The sequence below is a fragment of the Dermacentor variabilis genome, chromosome 7 (assembly GCF_050947875.1).
Source record: "Dermacentor variabilis isolate Ectoservices chromosome 7, ASM5094787v1, whole genome shotgun sequence".
In the NCBI taxonomy this organism is placed as follows: domain Eukaryota; kingdom Metazoa; phylum Arthropoda; class Arachnida; order Ixodida; family Ixodidae; genus Dermacentor; species Dermacentor variabilis.
The window spans coordinates 126,106,240-126,121,899 of record NC_134574.1 but is presented as its reverse complement, the minus strand read 5'-3'; the positions used below and the strand labels follow the sequence as shown (position 1 = coordinate 126,121,899).

At 49.6% G+C, this 15,660-nt stretch overlaps 1 long non-coding RNA gene across 1 annotated transcript; it reads left to right on the top strand.

Moving 5' to 3' along the window:
- Positions 1-3,083: 3,083 nt before the first annotated feature.
- On the top strand, positions 3,084-10,937 carry LOC142587870 (uncharacterized). The gene is made up of 2 exons (XR_012829631.1): positions 3,084-4,638; positions 7,317-10,937. It is a non-coding gene; the product is annotated as an uncharacterized LOC142587870 (long non-coding RNA).
- Positions 10,938-15,660: the final 4,723 nt, after the last annotated feature.

Here is a 15,660-nt window from a genome sequence, read left to right as displayed (position 1 = left end):
AAAAGGCGTCATAGACCAGGTGACAGTGAGGAGGAACATCTATTTGTCAGCTTTCTCTACCGGCAAAAGGCAAGTGTAGCACAATCAAGACGCAACGACGTCCGGAGGCTCATGGAGCACACACATGGACAGGGCCGTGTTCGTGTACATGCGCCTTCTGATGCCCTTGGCTCTGCGCGCTCACCTGTTGTCTTTAGGCACCCGGAACAACCTTGCAGGGCTTGTTCTGGAGGTATTTGTGCACCACTGCACGATGCACGAGCGGTACGAGTCGTGAAACGGGTGAGACATCACGGAGCACAAGCACACAGCTACCGAGGACCACGAAACTGACGAAACTACCCACGCCGGTCAACGCACAGCAGCGCACGCTTCGCGATAACAGCAGATAACGAAACATGAAACGTCATGCAGCGGGCTAAGCTGGCGCCGGGCCGGCGGGGTCGCACGCCGCGCGCGCGGAGACAGTCGAAGGTGAGGGAGTTGCGAGGGAGTAACGAGGGAGGGCGAGGGGAGAGGAGCTGGGTGGGAAAGGCTCGGCCACCTGGATCGGCGCGCCTGCGTGCGACAATCTATGAGGCCATGCAAGAGAAAGGGATTTTCGGGTTCGCCCTCTTCATAGATGGCGCCAATTACCTCTGCCACCGAAACCGGAGAGTTTCCCGCCGCTGCTAAAAGCCCTGACGTGACACGCGCTGCTACGTTCCGCAAAGCGCTTGCGTGCTGCGTACGTATCGTCATGGCGCAGTAGTAAAATTGTCTAATGACTCGAGCGTCTAGGCAGACGTCATTGGAGCTACGCGCTCCTCACCAGCGTCTTGCCAGCGTCTCCCATAAACCGGAGTGGACACGCGGCCAGCGTGGCTGTGCCAAGCTCCTGACTTCATTTCATTTCAATTCATTTACTCGTTTGCTACCTTATAGGCTCCCAGCCTGGTTTTTATAAAGAGAGATTACACGGAATTGTGCTAGCGCCAGGAACAAAAACAGAAACGATATACCAAGAATATATGTAAAGGACAACTACAGAACTGGCGAGGAGGTATACAATGGCAGTGTGTGCGGCCACGAGATATTTCAGAAGACAGTGAAAACAAGCTTTTAGGGCATAGATGCTGTTTGTGCTGTTTTTATAACAGCAACGTTCAAGTAGACATATGCTTCACTCGCTCCTCGTGGGCCTTTTCGGGTGATCCGGTCCTCCCCGTACCTTGCGGTGGACCCATGGAGTCTGGACTGCTTCTGGATGCAGACATTTCTTCGAAAAAAGTGAATTTGAATCAGCCTGTGCTGTTGTCATTTGGTGCTGTGCAGCCGCTTGCGCCACTTTCTTCAGCAAAAATCGTCGTCGCAAGGCACCTTCAACCCATCCTCCTTGCTGAACAGATCCATACAGTCTTCAGCCTGCAAATTGGGGTTATTATCTTCTTGAATGCAAGGTTCGGTAAAGGAACGCACCTACGGTGTCTGCAGTCGTAGACAAATTGTTGTACTTCGGCCGTTCCGCATCGGTGTCTTGTGGTTGCTCCTGGCATTCGGCATCAGCGAGTTGCCCCTCGATTCCCCTCGAAAAACGTAGAAACAGCTACCTTTGGAAGTAGATCAAGGGACTTCTTCCTCGTCTTGTAAGACATTCACTTCATGTTCGCTGCTTTACTAATAAAAGATCAGGCGCTACTTGAAATGTCATGTGGGCATTTTCTCTTTTGCTTTCAGCGAGAGCTTACTACGAGGAATTTCCTGTGGCCATCTCCTACCTTAGCTGCGGATCAGATGGCGCGGCGAAGAGAGGAAACTGCTTGCGTCAACTGCCACATTAGAATTTACATAGCGGGACACAAAACACTTCATTGATTATTGTTCTATTGTTTCACGTTTTCGAGCATGGGTATCAACACACCTTGTTCTCTCCGGCGTGATTAAGCATGCTGCGCGCATAGTGAACAAAGTGACAAACACGACAAGTAGGTAGCACATGACCTTCACTTCCGCGTGGACGTTGAACGGGACGTATTTCGGCAAGGACATTTAGGACTGCTTAAACGTGGAAAAGCAAAAAAGCACTACAGCCTGGTTATTGCAGTGTTTCTGCGCCTTTGTTGTCCTCGGAAGCACTCGCCTGCGTTCTAACTGCGTCTTGGTAAGGCCAAATAGTCTCAACACGCTCGCCTGCCCACGAGGACGTCTTACCCTCCTGGACCAAGATTAGCGAGCTGCAAGAGCCAGTGGAGCCCTGGACTGATGGCATCATCCAGACCTGCCATAACTCCAGTTATCTGCTCAAGAAATTTTTTCCTCCTCCTCCTCCTTGACTCCAAGGAACGCTCAGCGACGTTAAATTGGACAAGATTGCTTCACCTTTGCCACTGGAATATAAGTTCTGTGGCACGTTGGGCTCTTTAAGCTCAATAAACAAACTGCTGCGCAGTTCACAGAATGCCTTTGGACAAGTAATTGACTACAAAGGCCGTAATTATACAATTACCTCATTTCTTGTATTTCAACCACAACGAGCTTCCTATTTCGTCTAAATGTAAGCAACGCGCCTTCTTCAGTTCACAGAGGAGACTGGAAAAGCAGACTATGGGCCGTGTAGGATGCATGGGAATAGGAATAAAACGATTATTCAGTACATTGAGTAATTACTTTTTAGACTCGTAGTTAGCCTACACGCTTCAGACTATAGGTACACGCCACCGAGCTCCCGTTCCTTTCATTTGTAAAATTGCCACCTTCGTTGATTGCCCCAGGGCAGTCGACAAACTTTAAAAGCGTTTCCACCTGTAAAACTGGCAGGATACGAGGATCTAGCAATTTTAATATTGCCCCTAATGAACCCGCAGACTTCGGAATTTGCCTGCACATCACTGCTAACGCGGTACTCTTAACATGTCCCGAATTCCTTCTGAATATAAACTCGGTGAATTATTTAGTTGTCGAACGTGAAAACGCGCAAACAATGTCCTCGAGCGCTTCTAGTTGCATCTGTCTGGCGTTTCTAGCGCCTTGTCGCGGCAGCTCACCGCAGGCGTTTCACAAGAAGGCCGCCACTTCGGCCACTATCTATTTATAGGGCCCTCGAGCTTGCCAGCGTCGAACGCTCGGTAGACGCCAACTCTGGTCAGCGCCGACTGATGGTATGTAACTGCAACGCACGGCCCTACCGCTGCGTGAACTGAACGGCGTTCGCGGTTTGACAGACGTCAGCCCTCGTCCTCGGACGCCGTACCGGGGTTGGGCGCATCCGCCCGCAACACGTGGAAAGCGTTACTGTGTTATTTTATGTCCGCAACTCGAGACGCAGGGACCTTAGGTTCCGCCCGCGGTTTTCCACTAGGCAGACGCCGACGCTTGTAGACGGGCCACTACAACCGTGGACTGCGACCATGAGCTCGGCAGTTTCTTTGCTACTGTGATTGGCAGCGTGCAACGGCCGTCGGAGTGGTTTCAGCCCTGAGACAGAGTGAGCTGCGGAAGTGCCTTCGGTGTGTGATCGTGACGATGCGATAAGGGGAGGGGCAGACACGGGCTGCGAGCGCAGTGGGACTCCGCGTCTCGGACACGACGCGAATCGTCAGCTCGAACCACGGTCGCCGCGGAACGCGAGCGCGTCTCTGCTCAGCCAGAGTGGATTCGGCGGGGCATTCATTAGAGGTCGACAAGCGTTTCGACCCGTTCACATCCCGCTTAGCCTCGAGACGTCGGGCTGCATCGATGGCGCGGAAACAGTCGGCTGCCACCACGAAGCTCGACGGTTACTTCGAGGCGCGGTACGGTCTAAGGCGAGCAATGATCGCGGCGTGCGGACTGGCAACCGGATGTTGCTCGCAGGAGAAGCGGAAGTGCAGAAACGTCGCAAGGAGGGATAAGCCGAAGACACCGTTGAAGAGGCGTCACTCCGCTACGGAAGTGCAAGATGGCGGCGCTTCAGCGGCAACTTGCAACTTCAGCCTTGATGAAGATCAAGTCGACTCAAGTGCCGAGAAATCTCTTGTCTCGGCCGTTGTCTTCGAAGGACGAAAACGAAGGATCCTGCAAGGAAAAACCACGAACGAGGTTCGTGCCAGCCGAGACGATAAAAAACCGAGTTCAGTACTTGAAGCCTCGGCGAGTGCCACAATGCGTCAGCAGGCTGAGCAACCAGCAGTTGTTCTCGCAAGGAAAGTGCACCAGCTACGTATAGGTCGTCCGACTGCATCTTGCGAGGCGGCGAAGGTGCTGCCAGCACGTACCCCAGCAACAACAGCAACGCAGAAAAAGCCTCGAGAGCTGGATGAGACTGTGCTACTCCGCAAACAACGCGAAGCGAATAGGCGTGAGGAAAATTATCGGTGTCAAGTCGTTCGAGAGTCTCCAGCGCCCGCGAAGCACGGAACGAGCAGTGTGTCGAAGACTTTGGTCGCTAAACCCACAGCTTTAAGCCGCACACGCAGTCCATCTAACAAGAAGGCATCGAAGGACCAAGTCAGCGCAAGCAGTGACGTCATCCGACCCGCTGAGCCCTATTCTTCCCTGGATGTGCCAAGTGACGGGGCGCCATTTCGTGGACCCGTTGTATTTGCTTCGCTCTTGCCACCGTCTGCTGCGGTAGAGGGAGGACGTCAACGCCTTCTGAGCTGCGACTCAACTGGTCCGCAGGTGAGTGCTTTGAGTGTGTTGTACTACATTACCTTAACGGAGTGCATGGTCTGGGTGACGGTGGAAGGAGAGATGAGGTGGTCTGAATGGCTCCGCCTGTCTGTGACTACAATTCTGTTCCGGCTTCATCCCTTTGCCGGTAAGAGCGCTGCAGTGTCGAGGGGGGGGGGGGCAGGTTCATCATTTCTTGTCGTCTGCTACTGCAGCCCGTCACGTGAAAATTTTAATGCCTTGTATCTGCACAAAAATGCGCAATTTTCGAAGACATTTAATTGTTATAGAAGTGTATATGCAGACGGTTGGTAGCTTTATAGCAGTAACGAACAACTGAAAAAAATATAGATAAGAGATAATACCAATAGGAAAATTAGGGCTTCCTAGAAAATGCATTGGGAAGCTTACAGTGGGGGTGGGCCAACTTGAAATTTGTAGGTGGGCTAGCTGAATTTTTTTTGGGGGGGCACCTAAATTTTGGGGTGGAACAAACTAAATTTGGGCTACGCGAATGAGAAATTTGGAGCTGCACTAACATGAAATTCGGGGGTGGGCCAACCTAATTTTTGGGGGTAGGCGTACTTGAGATCAGGGGGTGGGCGAAATGAAAGTATACGCTTACGCACATTTAGACAACTACAGTGGTATTTCTGCATACTTGGAAACATTGTTTCAGTTACGAACAATCGTTATCCCATTATTCTACACTCTGTTCCATAGATAGCAGTCAACTCTGTGGAGGCTAGAGGAACTTCTTGCAATGGCTTTGTTCGCATTTCGACATAGTTCGGTGTTCTTGGACCGCAATTATGCGCAGCATTTTTTATATAGGCTCAGTATTCTATGAAACACGTTTTAATTATCAGAAACAAATATACGGTGGTATACGGCTGCTAATGAGCTGTTCTAAGTCATTTTTATTTTTGCTGTTCTTATCGTTACTTTATTTTATTTTGTTTGCGACCCATTGCCAGGAGCCTCACGTGAAATTTCGTGCGAGCGAACTCTGTTGGCGCGCAGCGAAGCACGGAGGGAACGTTCGGAGTGATAACTTTTCTAGACGGAATTTCTTGCGTAGCCTAAATAGCGCTGACTGCTATGTATGCAACAGAGTATGGCTATCGCTTTTATCATTGGGACATTGATATATATCCCGTTGGGATATGTCTGTACACTCGTGCAATTGTACTTCTTGAATTTTTGCCCCAGTGTGGTGTGTCACCCTCATCACGTGGACACTACTAGGCATAAATTAAAGGTTAGAATAACTTGCGAGATACTCTAGAATAAAATAACGAATATTAAAAGCAACCTGCGTGGTTAGGGGCACTGTGCGTGTTTCGCATGCATAGTAATCCCGAAGATCGCTGCAATTAACAAGCCGTGGTTTCTCGCCTGATGTGCACAACTTGAAAAACCTTGAACTTTGCAATAGCCGGATCGTTTTGCATTCGTACCACAGTTGAGCACTAGTAAACATCCTGTCTGTACAGTGGACTTTCACGAGTTGCGATGATGCACATTATGGACTGAATAGTGCTACTAAGCTTAGATATTGGGAAGGATACGCCTAAGCTTGCTTCCCGAAGGCTCGCCAGACGCTTAGGCTGGTACCCATACATATATTGGACACCTTACTGGCGATTCGATTGAGGGGAGCCCCATGTTTGAGGAGCCCCGCACAGATGGCTGTGGTTGATGTAGGGATGCTATAAGTGGCCCCCTTGAAGCGGTGTGGTGGGCTGTGACACCGCATTCTTGTTCTTATTTTGCTTAATGTCACACTTATATTTTTGACTCCCGAACTCCGCCACCTGCCGACAGAAACGTAAACCACGACCGAAAAAAAAAATCACCGGCGCTGCTTCCCCGTTTAGCAACCTTATCTTTTCTTCCACCGTGGTCTGAGACCTGTTTTTGATGCGAATGCATCCAATGGCCAATTGAGCAAAAAAGCCGGCGTCTCTAGCAGCAAAACGGCACCTAAATTCCCATTGGCTAACGCCACGTCACGTGCGCGCCTCGACGGAGCAGAGCGGGAAAGGGAAGAGCTGTTGCCGCGCACGTGAGGCAGGGGAAAGGGCGTTGCCGCGACAACCTCGCTCTCGCTTTCGGAAGCTTGTGTTGTCCATGTTATCGACGGATTGCTTGTCCGCGCAAGCTCTCCTCTGCGTTCTAATGTCGCCTCGGTAATTGATATAAATTAATGCATAAAAACAGAATAAATTGGAAAGGAAGTACGCAGGCGTAAGCAAGTTTTGAACCTATGACCTCGTGCATAGAAGCCGAATGTCTTGCCCACTGGCCTGAACCAGTGCCTCCTAGATATAAGTACTGCGCACTGCGCTTTATGACATCATGCTACTGGGACTGAACCAGCGTTACGAAAGCGGTGACGTGAAAATCACCACGGCTTACACGGTATCACCCCATTAGATTCTATGACATTTGAGTAAGGTAGCATGACATCATGGGTCGAAGTGCGTCGGCCTTTTGCTATCTAGGAGGCGTTGTCCAAGTGTCACAACGCGCTCGCTGCCTGGGAGGTGTTCATAACTCGAAGCATCACTCAGCGGCATTCAGTTGGACATTAATACTTTCGCATTCATAAATCATAAAATAGCTTAGGTGCTCTCGGATTTGCTTATAGCGAGAACGTTTATCAGAATTTCTCATCATTGCAGGGGATATTGACGACATCGGTTACCGTCACTGGTTGCAGTGAAGTACCGTGTGCATTAACCCAAGAGACACCCAGTCGGGGTACAGACAAGATGATGTCTGAGAAAGCTCAGCAGCCGATCTTGGCGATGGAAACGCCTCTCATTGAGCATTCTGTAGTTGGAAGCGGTGATGTCCGTCGAAGCTGTGCTTTTGACAGACAGAACCGTAAGCTTGATGCCAATACATGTGTCGTGTTCGGAAGTTACTGCGAAGATGTTCACACAGGTGAGTATAGAGCTTGTCGACGGGATGTATTCCTAGAGCCGACTGAAGAGGATTGTCGACCAACGGCAGTCACACTGATCTCGCCTTCTCGCTCAGCAGATGGCAGGAGTGACTTGGCTGCAGCGATGTGTTCGCTTCTGACACCAGATGATCGTACTAATCACCTCAGAGCTCGAGAGTTGAGTGCGGCGGTAAGCAAGCAAGCTAGTGCAGCGAGCGCCAATATCGGCCTTCCGGACTTTGCTCAGTCAGAAGCACCCGAAAGTTCTGCGAACGCAGCTACCATTGCCCAGTTTCATTTTGGCGAAGAGGGCACAACGACCTCGAGGCGCATTCGCGAAGAAGCAGATGCAGCCGACGGTATTGCTCTTCCGCATGAACCAGTGTTTGGACTCGTTAGCTCGCCGCAAAAGGACTGTCAGTCTTCGCTGATCTCATTGGACAATAAATTCGCTCCGTTGCAAGGCGGGTCAGAAGATGGGGACGCGATTTTCGGTGCTGAATGCGTGTCCTCCGAGGAAACGAAGAGAGCAGGTGATTTGCAGGGTGGATCTGGCGAAGAATATTCGTCGCGAAACTGTGTAGCGGACGAGAACATGGCGTTTGAGTTGTGTGCAGATAGTAATGTGCCTGCACCAGATGGCGTTGCTTCCAGTCAAGTCCAATCTGTAGAAGATGAGCAGTGCAATGAACAACGGAAGCAGTGCTGGGACGTAATGCGCAACAACATTGCCCCTGAACCAAGTAGGGGTGGTGGAGATGAAATGAGTACTCAATCCAAGATCCTGCCTTCCTTTCAAAGATCGTCCATCGACCAAAACACGTCGGACACTGAGCCCGAGAGGCCCCTTTTATACCAGCAAAGGAACTCTGTAAATGGAGAAAATGGGATTGTGTTGTTTGCAAGCTCTTCCACTGAGAGGAGGGAGTCCGAGTACCGCGACATTTTTCGTGAATACCAGAGCATTCCGCACGAGCGAAGTCATTCGCCATATGACACTTCCGAACCGAGTCTTCATGCGGCTTATAGCGCTCTTCCCGAGCCCAGAAACAGCGTTGCGCGTTTAGAAAGACGGCTTGCCGACGGTGACAGAGGTGGTGTGCGTCCTGAGTACCAGAAGGTTACTTATCTGCAGAGGCAGTCTAGACACACCAACCTCATTGGTGAGTCCGAAAGTAATACTTCTTTGGGGAGGAGTTGGGCCACTGACGGATGGCATGACAGGTCGGAACGCTTGCCTTCTCAGCGGAGACGGTCTGTGCGTGTTGGCTTTCCAGTTACAGCTTATGGAAACGGCACGTCTCGGCAGCGAAGGTGCGGTGCTGATGATTTGCTTCCGGAGTCAATGATCTTGGATTCTCCAAAGATAACAACATCCGAAAAGGGTGTTGAGGTTGAGCGCCAAACCTCTCCGCACGAGCCTATGGAGTCTCCAGTTACTATTCCCGACAGCTTTCCCCTACGGAAAAGATTGAGTAAGCTTCCTGACCATAGGATTTTTGTATCTGCCCAGTCTGAGGAGTCTGCGGCTGCGCGGACACAATTGGCAGACGAGGAAATTGATGATGTGGAAAACTATCTTACCCAGCGGACGTGGCGCGGATCCAGTTTGGTTGCTGCTTTGGAGAGCTTGCCTTCCTTGCGGAGACGGTCTGCACTTGAAGAAAGGCGGGTTGCGGCGTCGGATAATCTTTTCTCTGAGCTTGGCCAGTCGGTAGATAAACCGTCTGGTGCCTCTGAGGAATTTCTTCGTCCGCGCAGAAATAAAGCTATCAATGGCGCAGTTGTTCAATCTCAGTACTCACTTCGTCTACAGACACAGCCTGACAGTAACGATACCTTTCCTTCCCAGTCCGCCGACGAAGAGCCTGTTTCACAGTGCCAGGGCATTCCATCTTCGGAAAGTCGATCTACTGACGACAGCGCGCCCTATGAGGATGTCGAGCCCGAGAGGCTTCCTTCCTTTTCGATGCAATACAACGCCATTGGAGGGCGTGTGTCCGAACGTTTTTCTTCACGTCAGAGTGGACCTGAGACCTGCAAGAGCGTTTTCCAGCAAACGCAATCCTCGCGTGAGGAACCTCTGCCTGCTGGCCAAACCGAGAATCTGCCTTCTGAGCAGACGCATGCGGACGACGACGTTCTTGTCGTGTCAGAAAAATTTCCTGTTTGGTTTGGTAGGTCAGCCGCATTTTCTGAGCCTACAAGCAATGTACGCACGCTTAAGGCGCATCGACGGGATCATAGACAGACCGTTCCCCTACGGTCTGTACATTATCCCCGCTTAGTTGAGTCTGAGCTGCCCGCTTCCTCGCGGAGACGTCTGGCAGTTGACACACTTGCGTCGGAAAGCATTCCTTGCCAGTCTAGGGCGTCTGCTAACGATGAGCCAAGTGCAGTGTCTCATGGCGCTGCTTGTTTTCAAAACCCGTCTGCAGATGAGGACCTGATCATCGTGTCCGAATTATTTCCCCTTTTGTGGAGCGGCTCTGGAGCCGACGATGATGATGTGATTATTGAATCTTGGGGTTCAGACAGTGGGAGAGGAGAGTCGGCAAGCGATGTGTCCGAGACCTCTTCCTCACTCGAACGCAGATGGTCTGGACATTACGATGTCCCTGCCTTCTCCGGAGGCCACACTGCTTGCCCAATCGGCCCCTCCCACCGAGGTGGTTCCGGCGAGACAGCGGGTTCATGTAGCTTCCCTCTTCGGGCCACGGCGCACAGAGAACAGGAGGCGGCTTCTACATCCGGCAAAGGGACGAACGTCTACGACCTTAGAAAGTGCGTGCGGGACGCGTTGTTCGAACTCAACACCGTGACAGCTCTTCACATGCTGCGGCTGTGCCGAGAAGAGGAGGCAAGGCGGCGAGTATTGCGCTTGTACCAAGAGTGCCACTGCGCCCGGTCGAGTGCGGCCTACACCGCGCAAATACGCGGCATAATGCGCTGTGCTATCGAGCGTAGGCGCCGGCAATGGAACAGGATAGCGGCGTCGCTTCCTGTAATAGGGAGTTTACGGAGTCATTCCCCAGAGCCGCGATGTTGCAACGAACGGCTGTTAAGCGACCTACAAGCTCTCACAGGAGACTTCGAGATTTAGACGAAATCGTACTGCCAGTTTCTTCAGCGGTTGGGGACTTTGTAGCTTACGCAGCATGCATCTGCAGTTGACATATTTGTGAAATTTTGTTACCGTCTTTTTTTTCGCTTTGGCTAATGCACCCTCAGAGTTCTGTAATATTCTGTTTGTGGGCATTCTCTTGCTATGCCCATTTCTGCTGTCACTGTGCTGCGTTTTGCTGTGTTGTGCTGTGTGTGTGCAGCGAATGGTACAATAAAAGTTTGCGACTGAGCTACTTGTCTTTCGTAGGCGCTCCTTGAAAGTGTGACCTTGCTGTCCGAAAAAGCAACTGAAGCATTGCTGAATCAGTAGTGCTGCGCAGCGTGTGCAGCCGTTACATGAGGGAGTCGTGCAACTCTGTGATGCAGGCATAAATAAGTTGCAGTAAGCATATCCGATGTTTTAGAACTGTTTCATTGAGACATGCCTAGCTGCCAATAAATGAAATGAAATCACTTATACAGCATACAACCTTATGGATAAACTGAAGGGTCCTTCAAACAGTCCTTCCAATTATAATTTTCTTTTCTTTAGAAACAGTATGCTGATCAGTACTAAACGCAACAATAAGGACCGGCCCAGATATAGAATATCCGTAACCCTCGAAAGAGTATTGTCCATTATATTTCATAGCTTACTCCTGAAGAAGTTTTAGAAGAAATACTCTGGATTGAATAGAGTTATGTACAAATTTCAAGAACATTGATTGCCAAATCCTATATCTATCTTCTGGCTTTGTACACTGAAGAAATTAAATGCGCAGAATGCACCACAAGGGAAACGTAAGCGTACTTTCACAGGAATGTTCCACAATTGCCCTGCGCTCGAAAGTACAAATGTGCATGCATTTTTGTAGCTAGCCTGAACTACGGCAGACAGGTAGCTGAAAAGCACTTTGCTTGAAGCGCTGCGTATGCGTCTTCGTATTCTTGGTCCCTGTCGTATTGCACTGCTCCGTGTTTACTATGAATCCCAAAGCTGCTATGCGGCATGAGGTAGTGGAGGGTTGATTAACGTAACGATTAATCTTCGTTAGTCCATGGTTATGTTTCAGGGGGTTACGGGGCTATTTTGTAACAAGTAAACTTTCGGGAGGGAATGAAATCAGCAGCAAACATCAGAATACAAGGAAAATCCTCACCAAAGTTGAAATGTGGTAAAACAAAATAATATTTCATTGTGAAAAAGAAAATAAAAACTACTGAACACACGAAAAGCGTTTTTAAAAAGAAGAGCGGACGCTCCCATAAAGCCCAGCGGCCGAATTGACTGCAGCGCACTAAGCGGATGCGATTAACATCTCCGGGTTTCGGTTTTGGGGGCGGGCGTTTTGAACGTAAGCTGGTATATTTGCCGCGGCAGCTCCGCTGATCGGCGCGGCATCTTTTCCCCCACAAAGTTCTCTCTCTCTCTCTCTTGCTTTCTTTCTGCTGCTGCTGAATCACGCGCGGCCTTGGCGCGGGATCGTATTATTATTTAGTAAAAATGATTGCTAACGATCTTTACAAGCCTCCACCGACTCTGTACCACATGCAATTTCATAAATTAAACGCAAGGCGTCTTCTGAAATGACGAAATGTTTATTTTGCTGTATATAAATGCTCGTTCCGGGCATTTCTTGCATTCGTACAAAGTTGTAGAACCAGGTAAGTACCAGTCGTTGCCGTAGAAGCTCCACTGGATGCCATCGGCTGAAAAAAAAAGTAAGTTACAAGCGTCACGAACTTGTCCCAGTAAGATTCAGCACACGCGAAACCGTCACCACAGTCGAGCTGCATTTCGCTAACTGCATCACATTGCCGGGTGCGGCAAGCGTGTCCAAAAACTACCGAAACAAGTTACAATAATTTTGGGGCTCATAGAAAGCGTCGCGAACGTCTCCCAGAACGAGTCATTAACTGAAATTCACTGCGCCAGGACGGCGTAGCTATATTTCGCTAACTGCGTCACTAGTCTCTGTTTTCTGCCGTAAGCCTTAATTTGCTTGAAATGCTTCAAAGATTGTCAAACAATATTTCTCACTTTGCCGTAGTCCAATACATAGTAGGCACGTACGTCATTCAAGGATACTCCACGACTTCCGGTTTACGGGGGCGCCATGTTGGGGAACCTATAGGCCTATGCGCGCGCCTGTTGATAAGGTTCCCCAAGTTGGCGCAATGTAGCGGAAGCCGACGACAGCAGCGGATGTGACATCACATGCATATTATGTATAGTGCGGTGGTGCCGTGTCAAAATGCAGAAGGAACGCGAGAAAACGCCGGGTGCCTAACAAACGGGCTACATCATAAACGGGTCGTCGAACAGACGAATTTCACATGCGCAGCCGGCCTCGCTCACTTCTGTGGCACGTCTGGTGCGTGACGCATCATATGGCGCGTCTGGCGTGCCGCTAGCTTGTTGCTAGGTGACGCCAGAAAAATAGGTCGCGAAGTATAAGTTCATTTATATGCAAACTTTTTAGTTCTAGCGGGAAAGAGTAAAAATAAAACAAAATGTCTGTAACTTCATTTCACATTCTCTTTTTCCGATGCTCGCGTCAACTGACGGAAGGGATTAACACTAGGCGTGGCCTGTTAACACTAGCGCCCCCATTAGACCCGGGCGGTGGGTTGCACCACCAACCTCTTGCTATTATACTGCCTGATATCTTACCTAGGTTAAAAAAGAAAAAAAAACCACGATGAATTCTCATAACCAAATTTTCTGGCTCCCTATTGTTAACTTTGTTTTTGTATGTCTCCGTTTTTGGTCGTTTCCCTACTTTTCTTCCACCAATCTTCCAATCGCGTCTTACTAATCTCTACTGCGGACATGTTTACTTTCACCCTGCTCTCGCTGAACCCAAAAGCTTCAAGGAGTCCAGTGGTGCCTAAATCGACCGCTGGGCAGATGTCTTCACATTCTAATAAAACATGCCCGATCATTTCCGTAGCTTTACCGCAGCAAGCACATGCTTCTTCTTCGTTCTTATATCTCGGTTTATCGGTGCGCGTTCTAAGGCATCCTGATCTCGCTTCGAAAAGTAATGAGCTTCATGATCCGCATCAGTTTGTTGAGCATGGCCTTTGAAATTGGCGTTTGTTTTATTCAGAAGGAAGTCAAAGCCGCAAGAACGGCAGGTATCTGGGCCTCACGTGTTGGGTTTGAAATACCTGGGTAGGCTTCTTTATTAAAAAGAAAACATATACGGGGACCTGATCCGAACCCTGATCAAACTTTTGTTGGCGGACACGAGCCAATATGCGCGCCTTGCAATGACTGACGGCCTACGGACTTCTATGACACCTACCGAGCACGCATTCGGGATCAGCGCCTACATACATGCTCCTTGTGGAGCCAAGTGTCATGCTTTTGAGAATATGCGCCCTCGTCTCGAATTGGCGAAACGATGCATTTCCTCTAAGCGTCGAGAACGAAGGCGACAAAGCTTGGCGACAGCTGGGATGCTGCAGCAGCCAGAGCTTCAGCCGACGTGGAACAGGCTTACTACTGCAGAGGCTGGAAGGTTTCGCCCAAACCCTTTTCGCCTCCGCAGTACTGCTCGTACGCAGCGCAATCGAACGGATACGGCGATGCTAGGCCCACAACTTTCGCTACTCAACCAACTGAAAATCGTAATTTATTCATTTGTGCCAGCATGTACGGGATCCGTGGCGCCGTACTTCTTTACGAGCGCCAATACCAACACAGCGATCACCCGAAGTTTTGAAAAGAAAGGCACCTTAAACAACGACCGCAGTTACTGCATTTCTGAGACAGGCAAGTTTTGTGTATTATTTCAGTAGAACAGTAAAGGAAAAGTTTCTGAATAAGCTGTGGTCCGAAAATAAAGCGTCGCGAACGCTAACAAATATCTCTTTAAGAAATATTAGCGAGCCCGACAAAAGCCATTGTTGTAGGAGGAGGCGTGGTGGCTCCTCGGCCTCACACGCATACGTCAAAGGTTCGACTCCCAATGTATGAAGGTGTTTTTTTTTTCAATTTTAGAGTTTAAGAAACGTTATAGATAGATAATTACACTGGGCCAGGCCTAAGTTTGAGTCCCAATGTGTAAAAATCTGCATAAATTTTACAGTAGAAGAAACGTTATAGATAGACGATTTCATTGGGGCAGGTAAATTTAATTTAGCTTTGCTACTGCTGATTCTACAGGGTGTCTTCTCTAGCTGCACCCAGCTTTTTAATGATTCCCAAGGGCCGATCGCACAATTCTAACCCTCCATCTAAATTACTCTATGAGGCGGCATTTACTTCTACAATAGATATAAATAGTCAATTTAATAATTAACGTGATCACGCTGATGAACTTCTCAATTAAAAACATTATGCAACATATTTCAGTCCAGAAATTATGGGCACTGAGTTCGCACGGCGTGTCCACTTGGAATGAATTGTCTGGGCTGCACCGGTTTCAACATATTAATTTTCAAATTGTCCGACGAAATGCATTGGCCGTTCCAGTTACTTTTTTTAACCGCTGTTTCATGCATTGAAGCACAAAAGTAACTGGAACACCTGTGCATTTCGACGGACATTGTTATCTGTACCAGGCGCCCTACATTCCGCGATCGGCCCAGACGAGAAAGGTGGGCTCCCCTTCTTCTGCATCCTTATTAATAGACAAGGCGCAAGTTCCCCAAGCTCAGCAAAGTGCTCAACCGTGAACAGGGTGTACTGATTCGACAGGCCCAGACTGAAACGCTCAATACGCCAGCGCGAGCGTACCTCCTACGCAGGGCTCTTACCTGAAGATCTCCCACCCTGCCGATAGTGGGGCGAAGGCTCGACCACATCCCATATCGTCTGGTCCTGTGGACCACCCCCACCTCCCCTGCCTGTCCCTACAAATCTTTCCCTTAAGCGCAATGCCGGGTGGCTGACGCAGGCAATCAGAGCCGACGAACAACGGTACCTCGCGGCGTTTATTAGTGCTGCACTGAAGAATGCCGCA